Source organism: Symphalangus syndactylus, chromosome 17, assembly GCF_028878055.3.
Source record: "Symphalangus syndactylus isolate Jambi chromosome 17, NHGRI_mSymSyn1-v2.1_pri, whole genome shotgun sequence".
NCBI lineage: Eukaryota > Metazoa > Chordata > Mammalia > Primates > Hylobatidae > Symphalangus > Symphalangus syndactylus.
The window spans coordinates 58,211,725-58,237,929 of NC_072439.2; the positions used below are offsets into that span (position 1 = coordinate 58,211,725).

Below are 26,205 nucleotides of genomic sequence, written 5' to 3' on the forward strand. Positions count from 1 at the left end.
ACACTTGGTATTTTCTCTCTTTGTTACCTTCAAGTAATAATTAATTTTTAGTGGTTTGTTCTTGGGTAGGAATTAGAAACATTATGTAGCTGACAGAGAGCTACATGCAGAGCTTATAAGGAGGAGCTGCTTTCTGCAGCCAGTTTCTTGATGAGAATTCAGCAGGAGGAGCTCTTTAGCTGTGTGAACAGCCATCAGAATGGTAGATAGTTAGCAGGATCTACAGTATTCAGCAAAATAAAATTCTCCCAGCAGAGAATGCCATGCTTCTTTACTCATTAAGGAGTGGGTGAGCCCTTCCCTGACACCCTGAATGTTCCAGCCTGTACTCAAAGTATCAATGGGAAATCAGGGACCCACATACCTACCAAGTCCTTTTTTTGGGTCTCTTCTTTAAAGCTGGTTAGCTACCCCTATACATCACTGTGTCTGAGGTCGAGAAGAGCTGGAGGGGCTGATATTTAGCCAATGTGGTCGCTGCCACTGACCCTCTTGTTCTCATAGCAGCCTAGCCTCCCATCAGGAGCCATGGAGCCACCAACACAGGGGTCTAAAAAGGCACCAGGAAGACTGGGCTTGGGCTGCCAATGAGGGGCATCTGTCAGTGAGCTTTCACTTTTAGAGGATATGGCAGCTTCTAGCTAACTTACCAGATGCTAGTTGTTGAACTCTTCCTTAAGTCTGCAAGTGGAATTCTTCAGGGAAACATGGTGTTTCTCTGGCTGCCACAATATTTATTTATTTACCTACTCAACTATTTGGTGGAGAACGTCACAGGGCTTAGAGTGGTCTCAGCCGAATTGTCAGCTCATGAGGCTTCTGATCTGTTGCAGTGAGTTTGGATTTTTACCTTTCAGGACCGTCATCAACAGAAAACAGAGGTGCTTTGGGTTTGTTTGCTTTTTTATTTTTAAGGCTTTTAATACAAATGCTTTTAATACAAAATCACTTAGAGAAATACAGAAAGAAAATATCATACAAGCCAGTTACTAAATAAAAACAAAAATCCCAACCAGCAAATTTGTCCGATTGGGCAGGCATTACAAAACAGGAAAAAAGAAAAGGAAAAAAATAAAATACAACGTCCCTGAAGGCCGGGCACGGTGGCTCACGCCTGTAATCCCAGCACTTTGGGAGGCTGAGGCGGGCGGATCACAAGGTCAGAAGATCGAGACCATCCTGGCTAACACGGTGAAACCCCGTCTCTACTAAAAATACAAAAAATTAGCTGGGCGTGGTGGCGGGCACCTGTAGTCCCAGCTACTCAGGAGGCTGAGGCAGGAGAATGGCGTGAACCCGGGAGGCGGAGCTTGCAGTGAGCCAAGATTGCACCACTGCACTCCAGCCTGGGCGACAGAGTAAGACTCCGTCTCAAAAAACAAAACAAAAACAAAACAAAACAAAACAAACAGTCCCTGAAATCAGGCAGGTGGATTTTAGAGGCCACGGGGAGCTTGCCTTAGTCATCCTAGTGAAATGGGATAGCAGTGGTTTTTGGAATATGGCCACCACCTCCTCTCTTTCTTGCCGGTAATGGTCATCTGAAGGGAGGGTGCTAGGCTGGGCAACAAATATTTGACGTCACTTATGCAGTCTGAGGTCTCAAAGACAAGTAGCCTTGGAGTCTTCCATTCCATATCCCAACAGTCTCTTGTCACTCGATGCTGAGATAATGAAGGGCTAGTCAGGGTGGAAAGCAACTTCATTGATGGAGCCAGCATGGCCGGGCAGCTTATACAGTATTCTCCTGCTTGTGGTATCCCACACATACACAAACCTGTCGGCTGTGCCAGGTGCTATTTTGCTTCCATCAGGTGACCAAGAACATCTTAGAAGGTTCTTTTCAAAGTTGTGCACATCTTCCTTGAACTATGTTTACACACCTCTCTTTGGGGGCAAATGGCCAGACATCCCAGACACGAACTGTATTGTCCATTGCATTGGACAAGAGATAAGAGCCTTCAGAACTTAAGCTCAGGCCAGTCACTGAATCTGCATGACCTGTCATGGTGTAGGTTAGTTTGTTCTGGCACAGGTCCCAGACCTTGATAGCATTGTCTATTCCACCAGAAATAATCTGATCACTTGTGTCATTGAAGGTCACAGCTAACACCTGGTACATGTTCTGAAATGTTTGGATGGCTGCTTTCTTCCAGAGTCCCAAAGCTTACCTGTGCCATCGTCACTGCTAGTGCAAACAAGCTGGCTAGATAACAGGAATTCACAAAGGAAGTATGTCCCTTTAGCCTTTTAACCCTCTTGCCTGTTTCACTATCCCACACAGCCACAGTTTTATCTGTGGATGCTGATGAGAGCATACTGCCATCTGTGTTGTAATGCAGTCCCATCACTGCTCTACTGTGTCCCTTCAGTATGGCAGAGTTATCACAGTCACCATAGACATTCCACAACAGTATCAGTCAGTCAAATCCTACAGATGCTAAGGTGGATCCTTTGGGGGTGGAACTTGGCAGCAGTATACTTCCCCTTCATGTCCAGAGAGCAGCATGATTGGGGCTTGAAGGGAGGAACACCTTGGAGGTCCTGCTTGCAGCAAAGCTACTGGCGTCGCCTGCTGCTGCCCGGCTCCAGGGCCAGATCCCACCACTCCCAACAGCAACACATGCCGCTGCCACCTGACTGGGACCAGCGGTAACTGTGGGCCCCTACGCTTCTGCTGTTCTATCATGGCGGCAACCGGATGGTGCTTTGGGTTTTTGAGGCCCACCTGCCTCCATTTTTGTGCCACTTCCTCTGTGGAGTTCTCCCATCCCTCAGTGCATCGGGTCCCCGAAGTGCCTCTGTCCCTTGCCCATCCTTCAAATCTGCTTGCAGCTACTCCATAGCTTTTTGAAGGCAATATGGTGACTTCAACTTTATTGTGTGTGACAGTGACTTCTGTTGTTTTTCCAGGGACATCTGCATTTGAATAGTACGAAATCCATTAACTCACAAAGCAATTTCAGGCAAAAATTTGGGAGGAAACTGGGGAGTTCTTATAGAGTGGGGCTCATACCACATTTCTCCACGTTGTGGGGCTCATACCACATCTCCCATACCACGTTATGTGGGGTTCTAACCCTCAGTCACACATGGCCAATCCTGCTCACTATACCCAGGCACTTCTTATAATTGCCTGGGAAATAACTAATGCAAATTTGAATTTATGGTATATTTATTTATTTATTTGAGACGGAGTCTCGCTCTGTCACCCAGGCTGGAGTGCAGTGGTGCAATCTCGGCTCACAGCAAGCTCCGCCTCCCAGGTTCACACCATTCTCCTGCCTCATACTCCGGAGTAGCTGGGACTACAGGCACCCGCCACCCCGCCTGGCTAAATTTTTTGTATTTTTAGTAGAGATGGGGTTTCACCGTGTTAGCCAGGTTAGTCTCGATCTCCTGACTTTGTGATCCACCCGCCTCAGCCTCACAAAGTGCTGGGATTACAGGCGTGAGCCACTGCACCCGGCCGATTTTAATTTTTTTGAGAATTTATCAAAAGCCATGGATCCTCATCCCATTTAAATGTACACAGGCATGCATATCTTCTTTTTTTTTTCTTTTTTTTTTTTTGTGACTCAGTCTTGCCCCGTCGCCCAGGCTGCAGTGCAATGGCACGATCTTGGTGCACTGCCACCTCCGCCTGCCGGGTTCAAACGATTCTGCTTTTTCAGCCTCCCGAGTAGCTGGCATTATAGGCGCCTGCCACCATGCCCAGCTAATTTTTGTATTTTTAGTAGAGACGGGGTTTCACCATGTTGGTCAGGCTGGTCTCAAACTCCTGACCTCATGATCTACCCGCCTTGGCCTCCCAAAGCGCTGAGATTACAGGTGTGAGCCACCGCACCCGGCCCATATCCAAATTTTACATACAATTTTAGGAAGGGTCACCAGACTTCCTAGAGCTCATCTTGGGATCCCAGGGTTAAAGAAAGTTTGGTATTTGAAGTAAGGAGACCTGGATTCGAGTTTCCACTGTGATTTTAGGCAAGCTTTCCGTGTTCCTGTGAACCTGCTTTCTTGCCTGTAAAAGGAAAACCATAGACTCTATCAGTGGTTTTCAACTAGATATAAAACTGCAGGAATATATTGACCCTCACACTCATTTAGAAACTGGGGTTGAGAACTATGAGGCAAGGAGACCTCTACAATGACCTCTGGCTCCAGCATTCTTTGATTCTGAGGTTTTACTCCAAAAATCTCCACAAAGTTGAGAAGACACTCCTTCTACCCCTAGTGGGGAAAAGAGAAGATGTAGCACGACAGAGATGCCCAGAAGCCTGACTTCACCTTTCTTTCCACTCTGCTCCATTGTTTCATGGGAGAAAATGGAAGAAAGGGAGCAGAGCCCTTCTAGAGTTAATTCTCTTTGCATTAAGAGTCCATTGGATTGGGGGAGGATTTATCTATTCAACCTTGAAAGGATAGAGAATCTAATTTATCTTTATTTTTTGAGAACCTACTTGGCATATGGTAGGTACAGAATGAATGTGGTTTTTTACTTAATAAAATTATTTCTCAAGATTTATTATTATTTTTTAACTAAGTAATTGTAATGAGCATCTGCTTCTCCACTCTGGTGATTCTTTGAGAATCACCAATATAATATTATATAAGGTTTTATTTTTCCTGAAGTCATTGAAATAGATAGGAATTTATTGATAAATTGAAATTCAAGGAATATTTACTAAGCTTTTATTATGTGCTTGACACAGTTGAATTTTCAAAATAGTAAAGATTTAAGAAAAGGGTTTACAGTTCCATGCTAATACTATATATATATGTAAATACTACTTCTGAAAAAAATTATAGTCCATTTATACCTTTCCCTTCCATTCTAGAAGGGGGGATATAAAATTTTATAAAATTAAATACAATTTAAAAATATTCTTTATTATTCCCTGGTTTGGAATCACCCCCCCACCCCCTCACTCCCGGCATTCTTCCCCTGCATTCTTCTGGCTAATTACTCTTGTTATTTCACGTGGAAGGACCCAGCCATATACATGTGTTTTGGGGTGGGGAAGCAGCCCATTTTGGACTCCCTCAGAAGGCACCTGTCATGGAGCTGAACTAGCTTCACTAACAGCTTTATCTTCTTGTCTACCTTTGCATGAAATGACTCTGTAAAGTAGAGTTCTGGCTGCATGCAATGAGGGGTAACCCCAGGCACCAAAGGCAACAATAGAGTGGACCGAAAGTGATGAGACTACATATTGCTTTGTCAGTGCTGTTGCTCAAAACTATTTTCACTCGGGAAAAGATTGAATTGCTTCAAATACTGAACTTCTCCCTTAGAAAATGTACAATTGACTGAGTATAAGGAAAAAACTACTTTTCATTCATGACCATAGTTACATTTTTAATGTAAATCATCCTAGTGTAGGTAATAATAAAAATGATTTATTGTATATTATCTATGTGGTAGGCTCCGTATTAGTCACTTTAATGCTGACATTGTATCACTTAACATATATTGAACATTTACTGTTTCAGATACCCAAGTAATTCTCTCAGCAGGCTTATTAGCTTGGTAATATTATTGCCATCATCCTCCTTCTATAATTGAGGAAATGAAGGCTTAGAAGGATTAAATAACTTGTCAGAGGTTACTCAGCCGATAAATGGTCAAAAGCTGGGATTCCAATCCAGCTTCTCTAATCTTATTTGTAATTCAATCCTCATGCCAATCCTATAAAGTAGTTATGGACATTTCCATTTTACAGATAAGGAAGCAGACTTGGAGAGGTGAAATAATCAGGAAGTAAATGGTGGAGCCAAGCATGGAACCACATTAGTCTGACTCATAAACCAATGTTTGTTTCATTGTGCCATACTGACTAGTTGTGGATTTAAAGCATGTTACCATGTAAAAAGGGAGGTACTTACGTATTTAAACTTTTAAAAGACTAGATATTTATTTTGGTTTGCCTAACAACTTTCTTTTCTTGGATATTCAGTATCAGAGGAAAATGCCTGGTACCTGGAGAATACCAAAAACAAAACAAATTAGACATATTTATTACTGCTTACAATGATCCATTTTCTACTTTTTTTACAGTAATATTTAAGTGAATTATTCTGCCACAAATTTTTTAAATACAATCCAATAACTGCTTTTTGAACACCTACCACATGCAAGGCTCTGAGTTAGGTGCAATGATGATGATAGAGATGAGTAAAACATCGTCTGTCCTGAAGAACGAGGCAGGATTCATGCCTCATCCGGGAGAGTAGACAGGCAAGTAAGCCATAACAGAGTGTCATGCAGGTCCCGGGGAGGGAGAACAGAAATGTCACATGAAGAAGGTGGAAACAGAGATTGGCCTTGAAGATGGTACATTAGTTTGTTTTGGTTGCCACAGCAAAGTACCACAGACTAGGTGACTGAGGAACAGAAATTTATTTTCCTCACAGCCCTGGACAATGGAAGTCTGAGATCAAGGTATAGGCAGGGTAGGGTTCTCCTGAGGCCTCTCTCCTTAGGTCACAGAGAGCTGCCTTCTGGTTGTGTCCTCACGTGCCCATCCTTTACTCTGTGTGTCTGTGTTGTAATCTCCTTTTCTTCAAAGGACGCCAGCTATCTTAGATTAGAGCCCACCCTAATGATCTCATTTTAACTTAATTACCTCTTTAAAGGCCCTGTTTCCAAATACAATCACATTCTGACATACTGAGGATTAGGCCTTCAACATATGAGTTTTGAGAGGAACAAAATCCAGCCCATGACAGATGGGTAAACTATCAAGAGAGGGGAAGTCTAGGCAGAGGAAACAACACGAGACAGAGGTTAGGAGGGAGCATCGTGAAATGCATTTGGGGGAGAAATTAAGTAACCCAACATGATGGAAAAAATAATGGCATTTATGAGAGTCCCGAGTGCCAGGGTGAGGAGTTGATGCTTACATTGGTGGGCACTGGAGTGATTTGAAATTCTCTAGCAGTGGAGTGATTTGATAAAGCTCTCCTTGGGGACTATCAGTCAAACAATGATGCATTGGATTGGCTGGGAAGAATACAGAGAGAAGGTAAGGATGCCCTCTAGGAGGCTTATCTGGGAGTCCAGTCATGAGGAGATGAGGATGTGAATGAACAGGCCAGTAATGGTGGTAGGTACATGAACACAGTGAATCAGAGGAACTCCATCTTTGAATGATTCCATGGAGGCTTACCTCAGTGAACCTGGTGACTAGTTGGCTGTGTGTGGGGAGAAATGGAAGGAGGAGTTAAAAAAAGGCTCTAAGGCTTGATGAGTCAGTGGATGGTTTCATCATTACCTGAAAGAGGAAAGGCAGTGAGGTGGGGGTAGGGGGAGTAAAGATGTTGAACTCAATTTAGGACATGTCAAGCTTGATGTTCAATAGACAGGAATTTGAAAAGATGGGTCTAGAATATGGGAATGACACTGGAGTATATAAAATATTATTAAGTTATATGAAAAGTTTTACCAGGAAAGAAATTGGAGAGTTATTCACGAAAATGTTAAACTAGTTGTATTTGGGAGGCAGACTACAGTTTATTTGTATTCCTTCTTTTTACTTTTTAGTGTTATTCAAAATGTTTATCATGAGCAACTTTAATAACTTTATAATTATATTAGTGTGAGGTATCCATGTTTCTTAAGTCCCTATATAAGATGGGTTTAAAATCCCTATTCCCTCACTCATCCTAAGTCTAATACCTTCCGCAAGATATCTAAGAATTTAGGAGCCTCTCACCCAATTAGTTTGTGGATTGTCTAAAACTCATAGGCCCTGCTCCTATTTTGTATCTCATTTATCCAGATACTGAATCAGAATTTTGCTTATTTTGTGAAGAAGAAATCATAAAAAGGCTCATGAAAATCCTTGGCTAATACTAGAATTTATTAAAATTCAGGAGAGATTGTGGGGTTTTACATTGCAGATGTGCAAATAACCTAACATTGACCTAGGGGCATCCTTCTTAAAGAGTCCCTCAGCCATTTCTACCAACTCAGCCTAAGTTTATGCCACTCATCTCTACTTTTCCTCAAGTGGACACTTCTCCTTCACCCTTATTTTCCAAATTCCTTCCATTTTCTTAAGAAAATCAATTTAGCCTTCTTTATATTCTACTCCTTCTTTCCAGGATTGGGTTCCCCCTCCCCACGCCGAGTCTTATCTTTTCTACCCAAATGTCCCAACAAGGTATCTTCCTAAAGTAAGACCCTTTTTTTTTTTTTTTTTTTTTTTTTTTTTGCGGAGTCTCACTCTGTTGCCCAGGGTTAGAGTGCAGTGGTGCCATCTTGGCTCAAGGCAACCTCTGCCTCCCAGGTTCAAGCGATTCGCTTGCCTCAGCATCCCGAGTAGCTGGGATTACAGGCGCCCGCCACTATGCCCAGCTAATTTTTTGTATTTTTATTAGAGACCAGGTTTCACCATGTTGGCCAGGCTGGTCTTGAACTCCTGACCTCATGATTCGCCTGCCTCAGCCTCCCAAAGTTCTGGGATTACAGGCGAGAGCCACTGCGCCCAGCCTACAGTTTCATTCTTAAGAAGAATTTCAGTTCTAGCCTTTAATATATTTTTTACCGTACAATAATTGATTTAAAGAGTACTTCAAAAATAACTAAATGTTGGACATCATGGAGAGAGCTGAGACCATCTGGGAAGAGTATACAGAGTGGAAAGAAATGAGGCCTTGAGGAGCGCCCACGACAAGGGGTGGAGTTGGGGCATAGAGAACCCCGGGAGGGAGACAAAGAAACATGAGGTAGGAGGATCAGGAGGGTGCAGAGCCAAATTGAGGGAGGTGAGGGCTTTGAGAAGCGGTGGGAGATAAGTCTCAAGCAACAGGGTTCTGAAGAGTAAAAATGGAAACAAAGTCATTGAGGCCATGGGATTTGGTACAGTGGTGCTATTAGGACCCAGACCCAGGATCCCTGTTGGGATTGTCACATTCACTGGAGGACTTGTGACTGCCTGAAAGAATGGGAACACTCCAGAAATCCTACACTAACCATATAAAACCGGCAGTGCATGGTTTGTGTGCTACCAGAGAACCCCTGAACATTGAAGTCGACTTGGCTGAATGTGTGCTCAGCTGTCCCTAGCAGCTCACCTAGTAGCCAGCCTGGCTTTGTGCCCTGCTGTTTGCCCATAGCAGCCTCAGATGCCATTTTCTCTCACTCATCTCTCCCCAGTTGCAGGGATTTGTAGTACAGAACCTAGGCCCTTGACTCTGCAATTTCCTGACTCTGTGAACTCAGGCAATCACTTCATCTCCTGGACTCAGTTTCCTTATTTGTTAGTGGTAATGAGCATAATCATACATGCCATCTGGGCCTCCCAGGGTCGTTATGAGAGTGACATGAGAAAAAGTCTAAGTATAAATGCTCTGTAAGTGCTTACAAAATACGTGACCTTCAACAAGTTATTTAATTTTGGTGACCCTCAGTCCCCTTATTTGTAAAATGGGGATAATAATTATACCTACCTCCTAGGATTGTTGTGAGCTCTAAATAAGTTAGTATACATAACAACCATAGAGCAAATTGTGACACTTAGCAAATGCTATACATGTGTTAGCTAGTATTATACTATTACTATTATTGTACAAGTGGTGATGTATTTATCTATATACATACCATTTTTTTTGTCCCCCATAGGATCCAAGACAGTCCAAAGCTTATACAATACAGAGAGATGACTTAAATTAGAATTGGGTGAAAGATGGTTATTCCTTCTGTTTTCATGCTCCTGCCTCTACTCTGCAACCACCTTCCATTCTGTTTTCTGCCAGTTTGATTCTGCCCCTGCCAGGCCTGGCTTGGATCCGTTTGTAGCATCTCCAGGCTCCCTGTTCTACCAAAAAGAATCTTATATTCTGTCCAGCTCTGTTTTGGGCCAGAGTGTGATTAGTAAGGAAGTGGAGAGAGACCAATAGAGCTCTCAGGGCTGGAAGGCAGGCTGGGGAGAATCTCTTAAAGAAGGAGACACTGCAGGGTGTTTGGAGGCTAAGAAGAAGTTGCCAGTGGAGACAGAGGAATGGAATATGCTGGCTAGACAGACAATTGATGGAAAGAGTGCCTGGAACAGCCAAAACGGCATGAGTTCAAGGACACAGGTATCTTAAGAACAAAGTTGGCTGGATTTTAAAAAGTCTTCATAAATCAAGTGAAACAAAGCTGTCTATCTTTTTAACCCAGGATGATCAAAATATCTTTCATGGTAACTCCTCTTTGCCTTCCTCCACCTGCATGTAAGTAAGGTCAGTTCTAAGCAAAACTGGGAAGTCTGCGAAAGTGTATCCCCTCCTTCTCCAGTCCCCTTTCTCCTGTCTCTTGTCCCATACTGGTTGGGCCATTTTCCCTCCCATCCCTGGGCTCCTATGCTCCACAGGCTCATGTCTAACATGCCAGGCTCCAGATCCAGTCAATACTGATGGAGACCAACTAAGTGGCAGGAATTCTCATGCATATTATTTAACATTACAGTACCTCCATATCTCTGTTCTCATAGAGGAGACAAAAACTCAGAGAGGGTGGGTGTAAAGCTCAAGACCACACAGGAAGAAAGTGGCAGGGGTAAAATTAAAACCCAGGGTTCCTGAAGACTGCTCTAGAGGCCTTTCCACTATTCCCCACTAAGTCCCCACCCATTGTCTTCAGTGACCTTCATTGACACTCCACCCACTTTAGCAAAGCTCTTCCCCAGCTCATGTGACCTTCAGTCTTCAGGGCTGAGCGTCTTCTATGGTTCTAGGTTCTGATATCCCTTCTTCCACTCACAGCCACCTTTTCTACTAGCAGGCCCATGCCCATGTCCCTGTTACCTCCATAGCCACCTTCCCGCCTCACCATCTCCGAATTATCAACAATTTCCTGGGTTTCACTTTCTCCCCTAACCAGCTGGGGAGGCACAACTTTACCTCTATTCTCTTAGAGTTTTTCTGACTAGCCTGAGAATTAAGTTGATGTCAGATAGGAGAAAAACATACAAATGTATTTAGTGTCACTTTTAGGTAGTGTGGAAGCTTTCATAAGGAAATGAAGGCCCAAAGACCCAGCTTGAGTTGAATGCTTATATAATGAATTGGAGAAAGATTAGTAAATTGAGAAAATGTGACAAGGCTAAGGGGCTTGGGCTAGAGCAGTTAATTGGGTAGAGAAGTAACTAGGAAGATAAGGGTTAGTGTAACAAGGTTTGTACAGATTTCCCTCAGCCTCAACTTCCCATCCTCAATGATAGGAGTATTTTTTTTTTCTGGTATAGGGAGGACACCTTTCAGATGGGAATTTCATCTTCTATTTTTAAGAAGAGGAAGAGTGATCTTCTTGTACCTTCTGTTTTTCAAGTACCTTTAATTCAAGATTGTCAATATGCCAGTTGGCACCTTTTGGGGGCAATGTGTTCGGAACTTCTCTATAACTAAACACATATAGGCCATCCCTGCAACTTCTGTACTGATATCTTCCCCACTTCCTTCCTTTCCTTCCTTTGGCCTTGCAAATCCCAAGTTTGGGAAATCTGAATATTCTCTTCTCTGCATCTACATAGGAGCAGCTACTGAGCATAGTGCGGAAAAATCTCACTTTGCCAATCAAATGGCCACAAGTCTCCAATGACCAGCCTTGCTGGGGGGCTCAATTCAAACCGATGGTCCTTTTCTTGAAGTCTTCAGTTCTGTTTTACTTGCTACTTTAGTATTTCATCTCTCTTTTCAAGTTCCCTTCTTTTGCCCAATCCCATGACTCCAATCTGAAGAACTTGCCTATTTTTTTCTGGGGAGAAATTACAGCCCATCTTTAAAGGATTGCCTTTAAAATTTAGCTTTTTAATCCACAAAATTGTCTGTATTAGTTGTTCCTGTCCTATTCCTTTCCACCTCTGTAGCATCAGTGGTTCCCTTCCTGTTCAAAGCTGACATCTCCCTCCCAGGCTGTGCTGTGGACCACATCTCTCCAGACCTGGCAGCCTCTGTTGTCTTCTTTATTCCTTGTTCCTGCCTTCTGTCACTGCCCTCTCAGAATACAAGCCTGTGCAAGTGTTTCCTTTTTACAGACAAAACGAAACTCCTCTCCTTTTGCACTCTGTCCCACTAGCTGCTGCCTGTCTCCTTCCTAGACCTGTCCTGCCTGCTTCTGCCTTCTCATTTCTGTTCAACCTCTTACCTCCTTGCACCCTAGCTTTCATCCCGCTAGGAACACTGCCCTCTACAAGGTGATGTGTGCTTTTACTAATAGCTAAGGGAGAGGTTTCAGGCCTGGCTCTCCTTGTTCTTTGAGCCCTCCCTCCCTTTTATAATCCTCTCTTGACTTTTAGGGCATTGTTTTTCTGACCCTTAGCATCTTTTTTTTTTTCTTTCTGGAGATGGAGTCTCACTCTGTTGCCCAGGCTGGAGTGCAATGGTGTGATCAGAGCTCACTGTAGCCTCTACCTCCCGGGCTCAAGTGATCCTCCCACCTCAGCCTCCCAAGTAGCTGGGACCACAGATGTGCTGACCACCACACCTGGCCAATTTCTTTTTATTTTTTGTAGAGACAGGTTCTCCCTATGTTGCCCAGGCTGGTCTAGAATTCCTGGGCTCAAGCCATCCTCCTGCCTTGGCCTCCCAAAGTGTTGGGATTACATGCATGAGCCACCCTGCTGGGACATCTCAGTGTCTTTGAATCTATCTTTGAATGAGTTCTACTTCATCACTGACCCTCCACCTTGGTATTTCTCAGAGATTCATGCTTGGCTGGCTTTCTTTTCCCTTTATACACTCCCCATGAGTTGACTTACTCACATTCTTAGTAAATGAACTACCACTTATAACTCATAGCTCTGAAATCTTTGTCTCCTGTCCATTTGTCTTTTCTGACTGCCACATCCATATTATCATTTTTACGTATCTGTGAACTGGATAATTCTGCTTGGATGATTCACAGTCACTTCTATTCAGCATGTCTAAAACATAATTAATATTTCTTTATCTCCCCATTCCATCCTGCTTCTTGAACTCTCCATCCCTATTTTCTGGAAAACAGTATGATGAGGTACACAACCACTCAGATCGGAAACTTGGGCATCCTGCTGGACTCATCCTCAGCCCTGACCCCTGCCCTCTGTGCATCTGGCAAGTCATCAAGTCCTGTTGACTCCACTTCCTAATGATCTCTTGCATCCACATTCATCCTCATGACTTCTTACCTTAACCATCGCAAAGCCTGATCTCTCTTATTTCAGTTTTGCCTCATTTTACTCCATCACCCATGGTGAAGCCAGTGATTTCAAATGCCAATCAAATCAGGTCATTTCCTTACTTAAAAATCCTCAGTGTCTTCCCTGGCTTACAGCTTCAAGTCTGGATTTGCTAGCACAGTATACATTCCCCTTCATTGGTTCCTTAATTTATAGCTTAATTTCTCATCAATTTCACTCCTTTGTACTTCACAAGCTTGTCATGCTGAACTATGTGGCATTTTGGGGACAGAAACATCTGTCTCCAAAATGTACAGGCAATATGGGACCCTTGGTGGGCAGAGCAATACACCATTCATTCTCTTTTATAGCTTCATGTCCTTTCACACATTGTTCCCTCAGAGAACGTTCTCCCATTCCCTTGGTGAATTTCTATTAATATTTTGGGCATCTCAAGATTACCTACTTGGATAAGTCTTTTCCCAGCTTCCCTTGGTAAGTTTATATTTTATGGCTTATCTCATTGTGGGTTTTTTTTTTCTGATTATAAATGTCATCACTCTAGAAAATTTTGGAATATGTGGAAAAATAAAAAATAAAAGTTGCCTACAATTCATTCCCCCAGAAATTAATTTCTTGGCATTTTAGTGGACCTCCTTTTGGTATATTTACCATAAATATTTACATATATTTGGAAACCAGTATTATACTATATATTGTTCTATAGCCTGCTTTGTTAAAAAAAAGTCATGGTAAATATTCTTCAAAGGCTTGACATTTAATTTAAAAAATTGATTCTTCTGATTTCAAAAGAAATGCATGCTCATGTAAATAAAAATGCAAACAGTACAGAAATTTACAATTTGGAAAAGCAAAGTCCTTCATAATCCTGTCATAGGTTTTAAACAGTTTGTTAGCATACTCTTTCAGACTTTCCTATGCTTCTACTAATTTCAGTATACATTAAAAATTTATATTGTGGGACAATATGCTTCATCTATTCTGAAATTTTTTTTTAAAATATACTTAACGTATGTTTGAAAATGTAAAAATGAACTTTAATGATGTCTCAGTTGTAATCATCATTTTACATTTTTCTCTTCTACTATACCCTGAGGCCTTGGAAGAAAGCTGTTTTCCTGCAAGTGAACTTAATTTACTGTTTTCTGAGTAATTTGGGAGAATATTAGACAGATAGTTGTGATCACTTCTCCTCAGAGAACTCCTTGCCCACTGGAGGAGGGTGAGTCGTGGTGGGCCCTGGCGACTGATCATGCTTTGCAGCTGCTGCTGGAGTTGGCTGACAAGGTCTCTCCTTGGATCTGGAGCCTACCTTGACTCAAGACAGGTTCCTCCAACCACAAGCCCGAGGATGCCCTTCTCCTGTTCTCTAAAAGTGCCAGTGACACTTTGTCCATGTTGAATGGTCCTCTTGTCCCATGACTCCCTTTATTTGACACATTCTCAGCTTCTGTTTCTGACTAGGAGCTGTAAACTTATAATCCCTCTTTTTGGTTAAGAGGAGAATCACTGGAGCCCAGCTGATGGGATCACAGGGCTAAGGAGTCCAGAGTTATTTGAATCCCTGTGTAGTCCAGCTAACCTGTTCCATGATGAGAGCTGCCTGCCTAGTCCAGGGAGCCACCCCAGAGACATAAGCCTTCCTTCATCCCAGAGAGAGGGTGTGTGAGTAAGCAGCCACCCACTGGCATTGCCAGAAGAAACAATGGATGGTGGGTGAGGAGCTCTGTGTTCCCGCAATGGACAAAATGCTGTTATTATGGCCAGTGTGTGCTATATCACATTGCCAAATCCAGCGTTTCATTAAAGGGGTGTTGGGGGATAGGGTGTCAGGGATGGTGCTCATGTATTGATAAATCAAAGTGCTTCTGCATCTCCTGTTCTGTTTTCCTACCATTTAAATCTCTAGTGTACCCTAATATGACAGTGTGGTTAAATAAATGTGGTCATGAAATTTAGAGAAAGAAAAGCTTACTCATTTTAGTAATCGTTAGTTAAAATTTCACAATGATACATGCTGTATACTTTTCAGATACGGGTTAGGAAACATCTGTCTCCAAAAGGTACAGGCAATATGGGAGCCTTAGTGGGCAGAGCAAACACATGTTAAGGTCATTTTGTTGGATCAGGGGTTGAGGGGGGCATTGTCGTGGGCTTTTTAACAAAACAAATCACCAATCAAATATATTCCAGATTCTGATACCCATGCTGAATTGAAGGGCCTTTTTGACAGGTGTAACGTTTGACCAAATATTAAACCAAAAGCAATTATTAAAACAATTAATACTTTAAAAATGTTTATTTTAAGAAAATTTGTACAAGTATACAAAATAAGTTTAACTACAATTAGTTTCTGAGTTATGTTGACTCATTAATCAAAAGCTTCAGTCCTGAGGAATTCTGTGAAGTTCACCACTGCACTTTCCCTGCATCACTTTTGTGGTTTTCCCAGGCATCTTCCTAGAGCATTTGAAAGTAACTTTCCTTCTGCCTGCTCCCCCAGTGCCCAGGCCTCTTACCTTTGTATAGCTGCAAATGATTTGCAATTGCCAACCTGTGTTTTCCTTACCACTAGGACCAGTAGACTGTGATTTTTTTTCTTATTCTGTGTTAAACATAAAAAAACTTAGCTCTAAATATAATTGCATCCTTCATTTGTAGAAGTTGATATGCTCCTCATGACAGCTCGGAGACATAAGAAGCGTCAAAAGTAGAAAAAAAAGAATCAGTGTAGACCATTTCTAAATATAGTCAGTCACTTATAAAGTACAAACAAGAAATAAAGTAAATAATTGGTACTTATTGAACAATTAGGTGTCTTGTAGCTTATTGTGAGACAGAGGGCAAATCACTAAACTTCCTCGAGCCTGGTTCCTCATCTGCAAAATGAGAGCAGTAACACCCGCCCTGCTGACTTCATAAGACGCTTGGGAGGCCCAAATAAGGTGATGTCTAGAAAATAGGAAAGCACTTTTAAGATTTTTTTTTTTTTTTTTGGAGACAGAGTCTCGCTCTGTCACCCAGGCTGGAGAGTGCAGTGGTGTGATGTCTCCTCACTGCAACCTCCACCTCCCAGGTTTAAGAGATTCTCCTGCCTCAGCCTCCCAAGTAGCTGGGATTACAGGCGCTACCACTGTGCCTGGCTAATTTTTGTGTTTTTAGTAGAGACAGGGTTTAGCCAAGTTGGCCAGGCTGGTCTCGAACTCCTGATCTCAGGTGATCCACCCACCTCAGCCTCCCAAAGTGCTGGGATTACAGGCATGAGCTACCATGTGTTTTTAAATAATAAAAATACAAGACAGAGTGGTAATATAAAGGGATGCCTCCTCCAAAATGCAGGAGCAGAGGCTCATAATTTGAGGATGTTTGTCCTTGCTAGAGATTTGAAGAGATGGATTCACATGTAGAAATAAACAAATATCAACTGGTTAGATGACAGAGGAGAAGCCTCAGAACATCAGATCAAGAACATGTAGAACATGCAGAAAAGGCCTCAAGGCAAGAGTTTGCTTTGCCTGTGCAGCAGCATTACAAGAGTTCATGGTTTTCCAGTGTCAGTATCTTAGATTCTGTGATCTGTCACTATGGAACCTACTCCTGCAATGCTGTCAAAGAAACTAACCTCCCATCCCAGGGCCAATTTGCTTTACAGAACGTTAGCACTGTTCTTGCCTTGGGGCTTGAGCATCACTGGAAAATGGCTTCACACACAGGAATGCTTCCTTGTATGGACCTTCAAAATGCACTTTCATCTTTTGTTCTTCAAACTGGCTATTCCTATCAGTAAAGCCTATATGCAACCCCCATGTTTTTTATGAATCCAATATAAAGACACAATACAATTCTTGCGAGAAAATGTCACAGAGTGGCTCAGTCAGAAGTTGACAAAATGTGCCTGGGTTCTTACAGCTATTGTGGTTTAAGGGCAATACTTAAACTACAGAGTATTTTTTTTGAAAATACTTTCAAAAAATGTCTTCTTTGTCCCATAGATATAATGCTAAATGAAGAGCTGCCAGCTACTGATGACATTTGCTTTTGCTGCATTTTTACCCCTGAATTTGCTTGTGTAATCCCTGCCTCATTTAATGCTATCCCCATGAACAAAGAGAGCCAAAGGCACAATCCCAGGTGATGCCCAAGGCAAGCCTCACAAACGAGACTGAATTTGATGTGAAGGAAAAGGACTCTGATTCTCCAAATGTTTTCCTTTACTGTTGGCTAATATCTAAAGTTTTACAGCTAGAACATCCTTTCTTTGGAATGTCCCTCTCTGTCCGCCTTCTCTATTTCCAGGCACCACTGATCTGCTTTTGGTCTCTATAGATTAGTTTGAATTTTATAAAACTTTATATAAATGAAATCATACATGTATACTCTTTTTTTGGTCTGGCTTCTTTGATTCAGCTTAATAATTTTGAGACTCATCCATGTTGTTGCCTGTAGCATGAGTTCATTCTTTTTATTGCAGAGTTGTGTGCCATTGTATGGATCTATTGCAATTTATTTATTTACCTTTTGATGATTTGGGGTAGTTTTAAACTTCCATTAACATTCTTGTCTCTTTGAGGATTTTTAAAGAGATCTTGTTACTAGTTTTTAATTTAATTCCAAGAGGATTAGATTTGAATTTTTTAAAGTTTATTGAGACTTTTAAAATATAGCTTAGAATATAATTTATTTTGGTAAACGTTCCTTAAACACTTGAAAATAATGTGTTTTGCTGTTGTTAGGTAGGGTTTTTTTATAAAGGTCAAACGATAAACTGGTGGATAGTGCTGTTCAAGTCTTTGATATCACTGCTGATTTCTATCTCTTTGTTTTATTAAATATTAAAAGAGGGGTGTTAAGTTCTCCAAATGTGATGGTAAATTTGCCTTTTTTGGCAATTCTATCAGTTTTTGTTTCCTGCATTTTTGACGTTGTCTTATTAAGTACATGAATATTTAGTTTTGTTATGTCTTATAAATAAATTGGCCCTTTTATCAATATGAAATGAGCTTCTATAACCCTAGTAATATTCTTTGCTTTGAAGTAGACTTTTTCTAATATTAGTATAGCTAATCTGGCTTTCTTTAGATTAGTATTATGATAGTAAATCTTTTTCAATCCTTTTAGTTTTGATCTATTTGTGTCTTTATAGCTAAAGTAGTTCTCTTGTAGGTGGGAGATTGAGTCTTGGTTTTTTATCCAATTTGACAATCTCCATACTTTTTAATTTGGTTTAATTAAATGTAAATTAATTACATTTCATTGTTTTTAATGTAATTATTGATATGGTTGGATTTAAATCTGCCATTCTTGTATTTGTTTTCTACTTGTCTTATCTATTCTGTGTTCCCTTTTACCTCTTTTTCTGTCTTCTTTATGGATTCATTATATTTTAATGATTTTTTTTCCTTTTTTAGTTTATTAGTTATAACTCTATTTTGTTATTTTAGTCATTGCTTTAGGGTGTTTAATATACAGATGGTTCTTAACTTATGAATATTTGACTTACGATTTTTTGATGACACAAAAACAGTACAAATTCAGTAGAAACCATACTTTGAGTACCCACCATACAACCATTCTGTTTTTCACTTTCAGTGTACAGTATTTAATAGATTATGAGATATTCAATGATTTAATAGATTATGAGATACTTATTATACAATAGGTCTTGTGTTAGATTATTTTGCTCAACTCTAGGCAAACGTAAGGGTTCTGAGCATGTTTAAGGTGGGTGTATTAGTCTGTTTTCACACTGCTATAAAGAACTGCCCAAGACTGGGTAATTTATAAAGAAAAGAGGTTTAATGGACTCACAGTTCTACATTGTTGGGGAGGCCTCAGGAAACTTACAATCATGGCAAAAGGGGAAGCAGGCACATCTTACATGGTGGCAGAAGAGAGTGAAGGGAGAAGAGCCCCTTATAAAACCATCAGATCCCATGAGAACTCACTCACTATCATAAGAAAACATGGGGGAAACTGCTCCCATGATCCAGTCATGTCCTACCAGGTCCCTTCCTCGACATCTGGGGATTATGGGGATTAAAATTCTAGATGAGATTTGGGTGGGGACACAGCCAAACCATATCAGTGGGCTAGGCTAAGGTATGATGTTTGGTAGGTTAGGTGTATTAAATGCATTTTCAACCTATGATATTTTTAACTTACAGTGGATTTATTGGGACATAACTTCATCATAAATTGAAGAGCATTCATATATCTTTAATTTATTATAGTTAACTTTCAAGTGATAATACACCACATAAAGCAAAAGAATCTTAAAAATATACTTGTGTTTCTTACCTCCCATCATTTTGTACAATTGTTGTCATATATTTTACCTCTCTCTATATTATAGAACTCATAATATATTGCTATTACTTTTATGTTAAATATTAAGAAAAAATTTAATATTTACTTATAACAACCCTTATAGTTATTACTTCTCATGCTTGTCATTCCTTTATATAGAACCAGGTTTCCATTTGTTGTTGTTTTTTTGTTACTGAAAGGCTTTCTTTAGCATTCTAGTGTTGCAAGTCCGATGATGATGAATTATTTCAGCTCCTTTATAGCTGAAAACTTTCTGATTCTCACTTTGTTTTAAAAATAGATTTTCACTTAATATAGAATTACAGATTGAAAAGTTTTTCCTTTTGGTACTTCCACTATTTTCTGGCTTACATTGTTTCCTATAATAAATCTATTGTCATTCTTATGTTTCTTCCTTTGAATATAATGTGTTTTTTCCCTTTGGCTTCTTTTTAACATTTTCTTTTTGGCACTGATTTCAAGGAATTTGATTATGGTTTGACTTGGTATAGTTTTCTTTAAGTTTCTCACTTTTGGAGTTTATTTATCTTCTTGGATCCAAGGATTTACAGTTTCCATCAAACTGAAAGTTTTCAGCCATTTCATTATTTTTTCAATTTTTAAAATTCCCATGTCCTCCAGTTTTCAGGGATTTTAATTATACATATATTAAGCTACTTGAATTATCCAACAGCTCATTTATGCTCTGTGCATTCATTTTTAAATCTTTTAAAAAAATTTATTATACTTTAAGTTCTGGGATACATGTGAAGAATGTGCAGGTTTTTTACGTAGGTATACCTGTGCCATGGTGGTTTGTTGCACCCATCAACCCATCATCTAGGTTTTAAGCCCTGCATGCATTATGTATTTGTCCTAATGCTCTCCCTCTCCTTTCCTCCTACCCCCAACAGGCCCTGGTATGTGATGTTCCCCTCCCTTTGTCCATGTGTTTTTATTGTTTAACTCCCACTTATGAGTGAGAACATGCAATGTTTGGTTTTCTGTTCCCTGTGTTAGTTTGCTGAGAATGATGGTTTTCAGCTTCATCCATGTCCCTGCAAAAGACATGACCTTATCCTTTTTTATGGCTGCATAGTATTCCATGGTGTATATGTGCCACATTTTCTTTATCCAGTTTATCATTGATGGACATTTGAGTAAGTTCCAAGTGTTTGCTATTGTGAATAGTGCTGCAATAAACATATATGTGCATGTATCTTTATAGTAGAATGATTTATAATCGTTTGGATATATACCCAGCAATGGGAATGCTGGGTCAAATGGTATTTCTGGTTCTAGATCCTTCAGGAATCACCACACTGTCTTCTACAATGGTTGAACTAATTTACACTTCCACCAACAGTGTAAAAGCCTTCCTATTTCTCCACATCCTCTCCAGCATCTGTTGTTTCCTGACTTTTTAATGATTGCCATTCTAAGTGGTGTGAGATGGTATCTCATTGTGGTTTTGATTTGCATTTCTCTAATGACCAGTCATGATGAGCTTTTGTTTCATCTGTTTGTTGGCTGCATAAATATATTCTTTTGAGAAGCATCTGTTCATATACTTTGCCCACTTTTGGATGGGATTGTTTGATTTTTTCTTGTAAATTTGTTTAAGTTCTTTGTAGATTCTGGATATTAGTCCTTTGTCAGATGGATAGATTGCAAAATTTTTCTTCCATTCTGTAGGTTGCCTGTTCACTCTGATGATAGTTTCTTTTGTGGTTCAGAAACTCTTTAGTTTAATTAGAGGCCATTTGTCAATTTTGGCTTTTGTAGTCATTGCTTTTGGTGTTTTAGTCATGAAGTCTTTGCCCATGGTTATGTTCTGAATGGTACTGCCTAGGTTTTCTTCTAGGGTTTTCATGGTTTTAGGTTTTATGCTTAAGTCTTTAATCCATCTGGAGTTAATTTTTGTATTAAGTGTAAGGAAGGAGTCCAGTTTCAGTTTTCTGCATATGGCTAGCCAGTTTTCCCAACACCATTTATTAAATAGCAAATCCTTTCCCCATTTCTTGTTTTTGTCGGGTTTGTCAAAGATCACGTGATTGTAGATGTGTGGTGTAATTTCTGAGGACTTTGTTCTGTTCCACTGGTGTATATCTCTGTTTTGGTACCATTACCATGCTGTTTTTGTTACGGTTGCCATGTAGTATAGTTTGAAGTCAGGTAGCATGATGCCTCCAGCTTTGTTCTTTTTGCTTAGGATTGTCTTGGCTATACAGGCTCTTTTTTGGTCTCATATGAAATTTAAAGTAGTTTTTTCAAGTTCTGTGAAGAAAGTCAATGGTAGCTTGATGGGAATAGCATTAAATTTATAAATTACTTTGGGCAGTATGGCCATTTTCATGATATTGATTCTTCCTATCCATGAGCATGGAATGTTTTTCCATTTGTTTGTGTCTTCTGTTATTTCCTTGAGTAGTGGTTTGTAGTTCTCCTTGAAGAGGTCCTTCATGTCTCTTGTAAGTTGTATTCTTAGGTATTTTATTTTCTTTGTAGCAACTGTGAATGGGAGTTTACTCCTGATTTGGCTCTCTGCTTGTCTATCATTGGTGTATAGGAATGCTTGTGATTTTTGCACATTGATTTTGTATCCTGAGACTTTGCTGAAGTTGCTCATCAGCTTAAGGAATTTTTTGGCTGAGATGATGGGGTTTTCTAAATATACAATCATGTCATCTGCAAACAGAGACAATTTGACTTCCTCTCTTTCTATTTGAATACACTATTTCTTTCTCGTGCCTGATTGCCCTGGCCAGAACTTCCAACACTATGTTGAATAGGAGTGGTGAGAGAGGGCATCCCTGACTTGTGCCAGTTTTCAAACGGAATGCTTCCAGTTTTTGCCCATTCAGTATGATACTGGCTGTGGGTTTGTCATAAATAGCTCTTATTATTTTGAGATACATTCCATCAATACCTAGTTTATTGAGAGTTTTTAGCATGAATTGCTGTTGAATTTTGTCAAAGGCCTTTTCCGCATCTATTGAGATAATCATGTGGTTTTTGTCATTGGCTCTGTTTATGTGATGGATTAAGTTTATCGATTTGTGTATGTTGAACCAGCCTTGCATCCCAGGGATGAAACTGACTTGATCGTGATGAATAAGCTTTTTGATACGCTGCTGGATTCGGTTTGCTAGTATTTTATTGAGGATTTTCGCATTGATGTTCATCAGGGATATTGGCCTGAAATTTTCTTTTTTTGTTCTTGTGTCTCTGCCAGGTTTTGGTATCAGGATGATGCTGGCCTCATAAAATGAGTCAGAGAGGAGTTCCTCTTTTTCTGTTGTTTGGAATGGTTTCAGAACAAATGCTACCAGCTCCTCTTTGTACCTCTGGTATAATATGGCTGTGAATCCATCTGGTGTGGGGCTTTTTTTGGTTGGTAGGCTGTTAATTACTGTCTCAATTTCAGAACTTGTTATTGGTCTATACAGAGATTTGACTTCTTCCTGGTTTAGTCTTGGGAGGGTGTATATGTCCAAGAATTTATCAATTTCTTCTAGATTTTCTAGTTTGTTTATAGTATTCTCTGATGGTAGTTGGTATTTCTGTGGGACCAGTGGTGATATCCCCTTTATCATTTTTTATTCTGTTTATTTGATTCTTCTCTCTTTTCTTCTTTATTAGTCTGGCTAGTGGTCCATCTATTTTGTTAATCTTTTCAAAAAACCAGCTCCTATATCCATTGATTTTTGAAGGGATTTTTGTGTCTCTATCTCCATTAGTTCTGCTCTGACCTTAGTTATTTCTTGTCTACTGCTAGCTTTTGAATTTTCTCTTGCTTCTCTAGTTCTTTTAATTGTGATGTTAGGGTGTTGATTTTAGATCTTTCCCGCTTTCTGATCTGGGCATTTAGTACTATATATTTCCCTCTTAACACTGCTTAACTGTGTCCCAGAGATTCTGGCACATTGTGTCTTTGTTCTCATTGGTTTCAAATAAATTATTTATTTCTGCCTTGATTTTGTTATTTACCCAGTAGTCATTAAGGAGCAGGTTGTTCAGTTTCCATGTAGTTGCATGGTTTTGAGTGGTTTTCTTAATCCTGAGCTCTAATTTGATTGCACTGTGGTCTGAGATACTGTTTGTTATGATTTCTATTCTTTTGTATTTGCTGAGGAATGTTTTACTTCCAATTATGTGGTCAATTTTAGAATAAGTGCTATGTGGTGCTGAGAAGAATGTATATTCTGTTGATTTGGGGTGGAGAGTTCTGTAGATGTCTATTAGGTCTGCTTGGTTCAGAGCTGAGTTCAAGTCCTGAATAGCCTTGTTAATTTTCTGTCCCATTGATCTAATATTGACAGTGGGGTGTTAAAGTTTCCCACTATTATTGTGTGGGAGTCTAAGTCTCTTTGTAGCTCTCTAAGAACGTGTTTTATGAATCTGGGTGTTCACGTATTGGGTGCATATATATTTAGGGTAGTTAGCTCTTCTTGTTGCATTGATCCCTTTACCATTATGTAATGCCCCTCTTGGTCTTTCTGGATCTTTGTTGGTTCAAAATCTGTTTTATCAGAGACTAGGATTGCAAACCCTGCTTTTTTTTTTTTTTTTTTTGCTTTCCATTTCCTTGGTAAATATTCCTGCATCCCTTTATTTTGAGCCTATGTGTGTCTTTGCACATGAGATGAGTCTCCTGAATATGGCACACCAATGGGTCTTGACTCTTTATCCAATTTGCCAGTCTGTGTCTTTTAATTGGGGCCTTTAGCCTATTTACATTTAAGGTTAATATTGTTATGTGTGAATTTGATCCTGTCATTATGATGCTAGCTGGTTATTTTGCATATTAATTGATGCAGTTTCTTCATATTGTCATTGGTCTTTATATTTTGATTTTTTTTTTTTTTTTTAGTGGCTGCTGCCAGTTTTTCCTTTTCATATTTAGTGCTTCCTTCAGGAGCTCTTGTAAGGCAGGCCTGGTGGTGACAATATCCCTCAGCATTTGCTTGTCTGTAAAGGATTTTATTTCTCCTTCACTTGTGAAGCTTAGTTTGGCTGGATATGAAATTCTGGGTTGAAAGTTTTTTTCTTTAAGAATGTTGAATATTGGCCCCCACTCTCTTCTGAGTTGTAGGGTTTCTGCAGAGGTATCTGCTGTTCATCTGATGGGCTTCCCTTTGTAGGTAACCTGATCTTTCTCTCTGGCTGCCCTTAATGTTTTCTCCTCATTTCAACCTTGAAGAAACTGACAATTATGTGTCTTGGGGTTGCTTTTCTCAAGGAGTGTCTTAGTGATGTTCTCTGTATTTCCTAAATTTGAATGTTGGTCACCTTGCTAGGCTGGAGAAGTTCTCCTGGATAATATCCTGAAGCGTGTTTTCCAACTTGGTTCGATTCTCCTTATCACTTTCAGGTGCACCAATCAATTGTAGTTTTGGTCTTTTCACATAGTCCTGTATTTCTTGGAGGCTTTGTTCATTCTTTTCAGTCTTTTTTCTCTAATACTGTGTTCACGTTTTATTTCATTAAATTGATCTTCAGTCTGTGATATCCTTTCTTCCACTTAATCGATTTGGTTATTGATACTTGTGTATGCTTCACAAAGTTCTTGTGCTGTGTTTTTCAGCTCCATCAGGTCATTTATGTTCTTCTCTAAACCAGTTATTCTATTTAGCAATTCTTGTAACCCTTTATCAAAGTTCTTAGCTTCCTTGTATTGGGTTAGAACATGCTCCTTTAGCTCAGAGGAATTTGTTATTACCCACCTTCTGAAGCCTGCTTCTGTCAATTCATCAAACTCATTATCCATCCAGTTTTGTGCCCTTGCTGGAAAGAAGTTGTGATCATTTGGAGGAGAAGAGGCATTGTGGTTTTTGAAATTTTCAGCACTTTTGCACTGTTTTTTTCCTCAGCTTCCTGGATTTATCTACCTTTGATCTTTGATGCTGATGGCCTTTGGATGGGGTTTTTGAGTGGGCATCATTTTTGTTGATGCTGATGTTATTGCTTTCTGTTTGTTAGTTTTCCTTCTAACAGTCAGGACTCTCTGCTGCAGGTCTGCTGGAATTTGCTGGAGGTCCACTGCAGACCCTGTTTGCCTGGGTATCACCAGTGGAGGCTGCAGAACAGCAAAGATTGCTGCCTGTTCCTTCCTCTGGAAGCTTCATCCCAGAGGGGAGCCTGCCTGATGCCAGCCAGAGCTCTCCTGTATGAGGTGTCTGTTGACATCTGCTGGGAGGTGTCTCCCAGTCAGGAGGCATGGTTTTCATGGACCCATTTGATGAGGCAGTCTGTACCTTAGCAGAGCTTGAGCACCGTGCTGGGAGATCCACTGCTCTCTTCAGAACCGGCAGGCAAAAAGATTTTGTCTGCTGAAGCTGTGCCCATAGGCACCCCTTCCTCCAGGTGCTCTGTCCCAGGGAGATAAAGTTTTATCTCTAAGCCCCTGACTGGGGCTGCTGCCTTTCTTTCAGAGATGCCCTTCCCAGTGAGAAGGAATCTAGAGAGGCAGCCTGGCTACAGCCACTTTGCTGCACTGTGGTGAATTCCGCAGAAATTCCCGGGGGCTTAACACTGTGAGGGGAAAACTGCCTACTGAAGCCTCAGTAATGTCAGATGCCCCTCCCCTCACCAAGCTCCATCATCCCAGGTCAATTTCAGACTGCTGTGCTGGCAGTGAGAATTTCAAGCCAGTTGTTCTTAGCTTGCTGCGCTATGTGGGAATGGGACCCGCTGAACAAGACCACTTGACTCCCTGGCTTCAGCCCCTTTT

General features: G+C 40.4%; 1 protein-coding gene and 1 pseudogene across 4 annotated transcripts in view; one reads left to right on the forward strand and one right to left on the reverse strand.

The window, feature by feature from the left end:
• KCNAB1 (potassium voltage-gated channel subfamily A regulatory beta subunit 1) overlaps nt 1–26,205 on the forward strand; it is a 500,607-nt gene that overhangs the window by 129,719 nt on the left and 344,683 nt on the right. The window lies entirely within an intron of this gene.
• LOC134733263 (U5 small nuclear ribonucleoprotein 40 kDa protein-like) lies at nt 1,603–2,689 on the reverse strand (annotated as a pseudogene).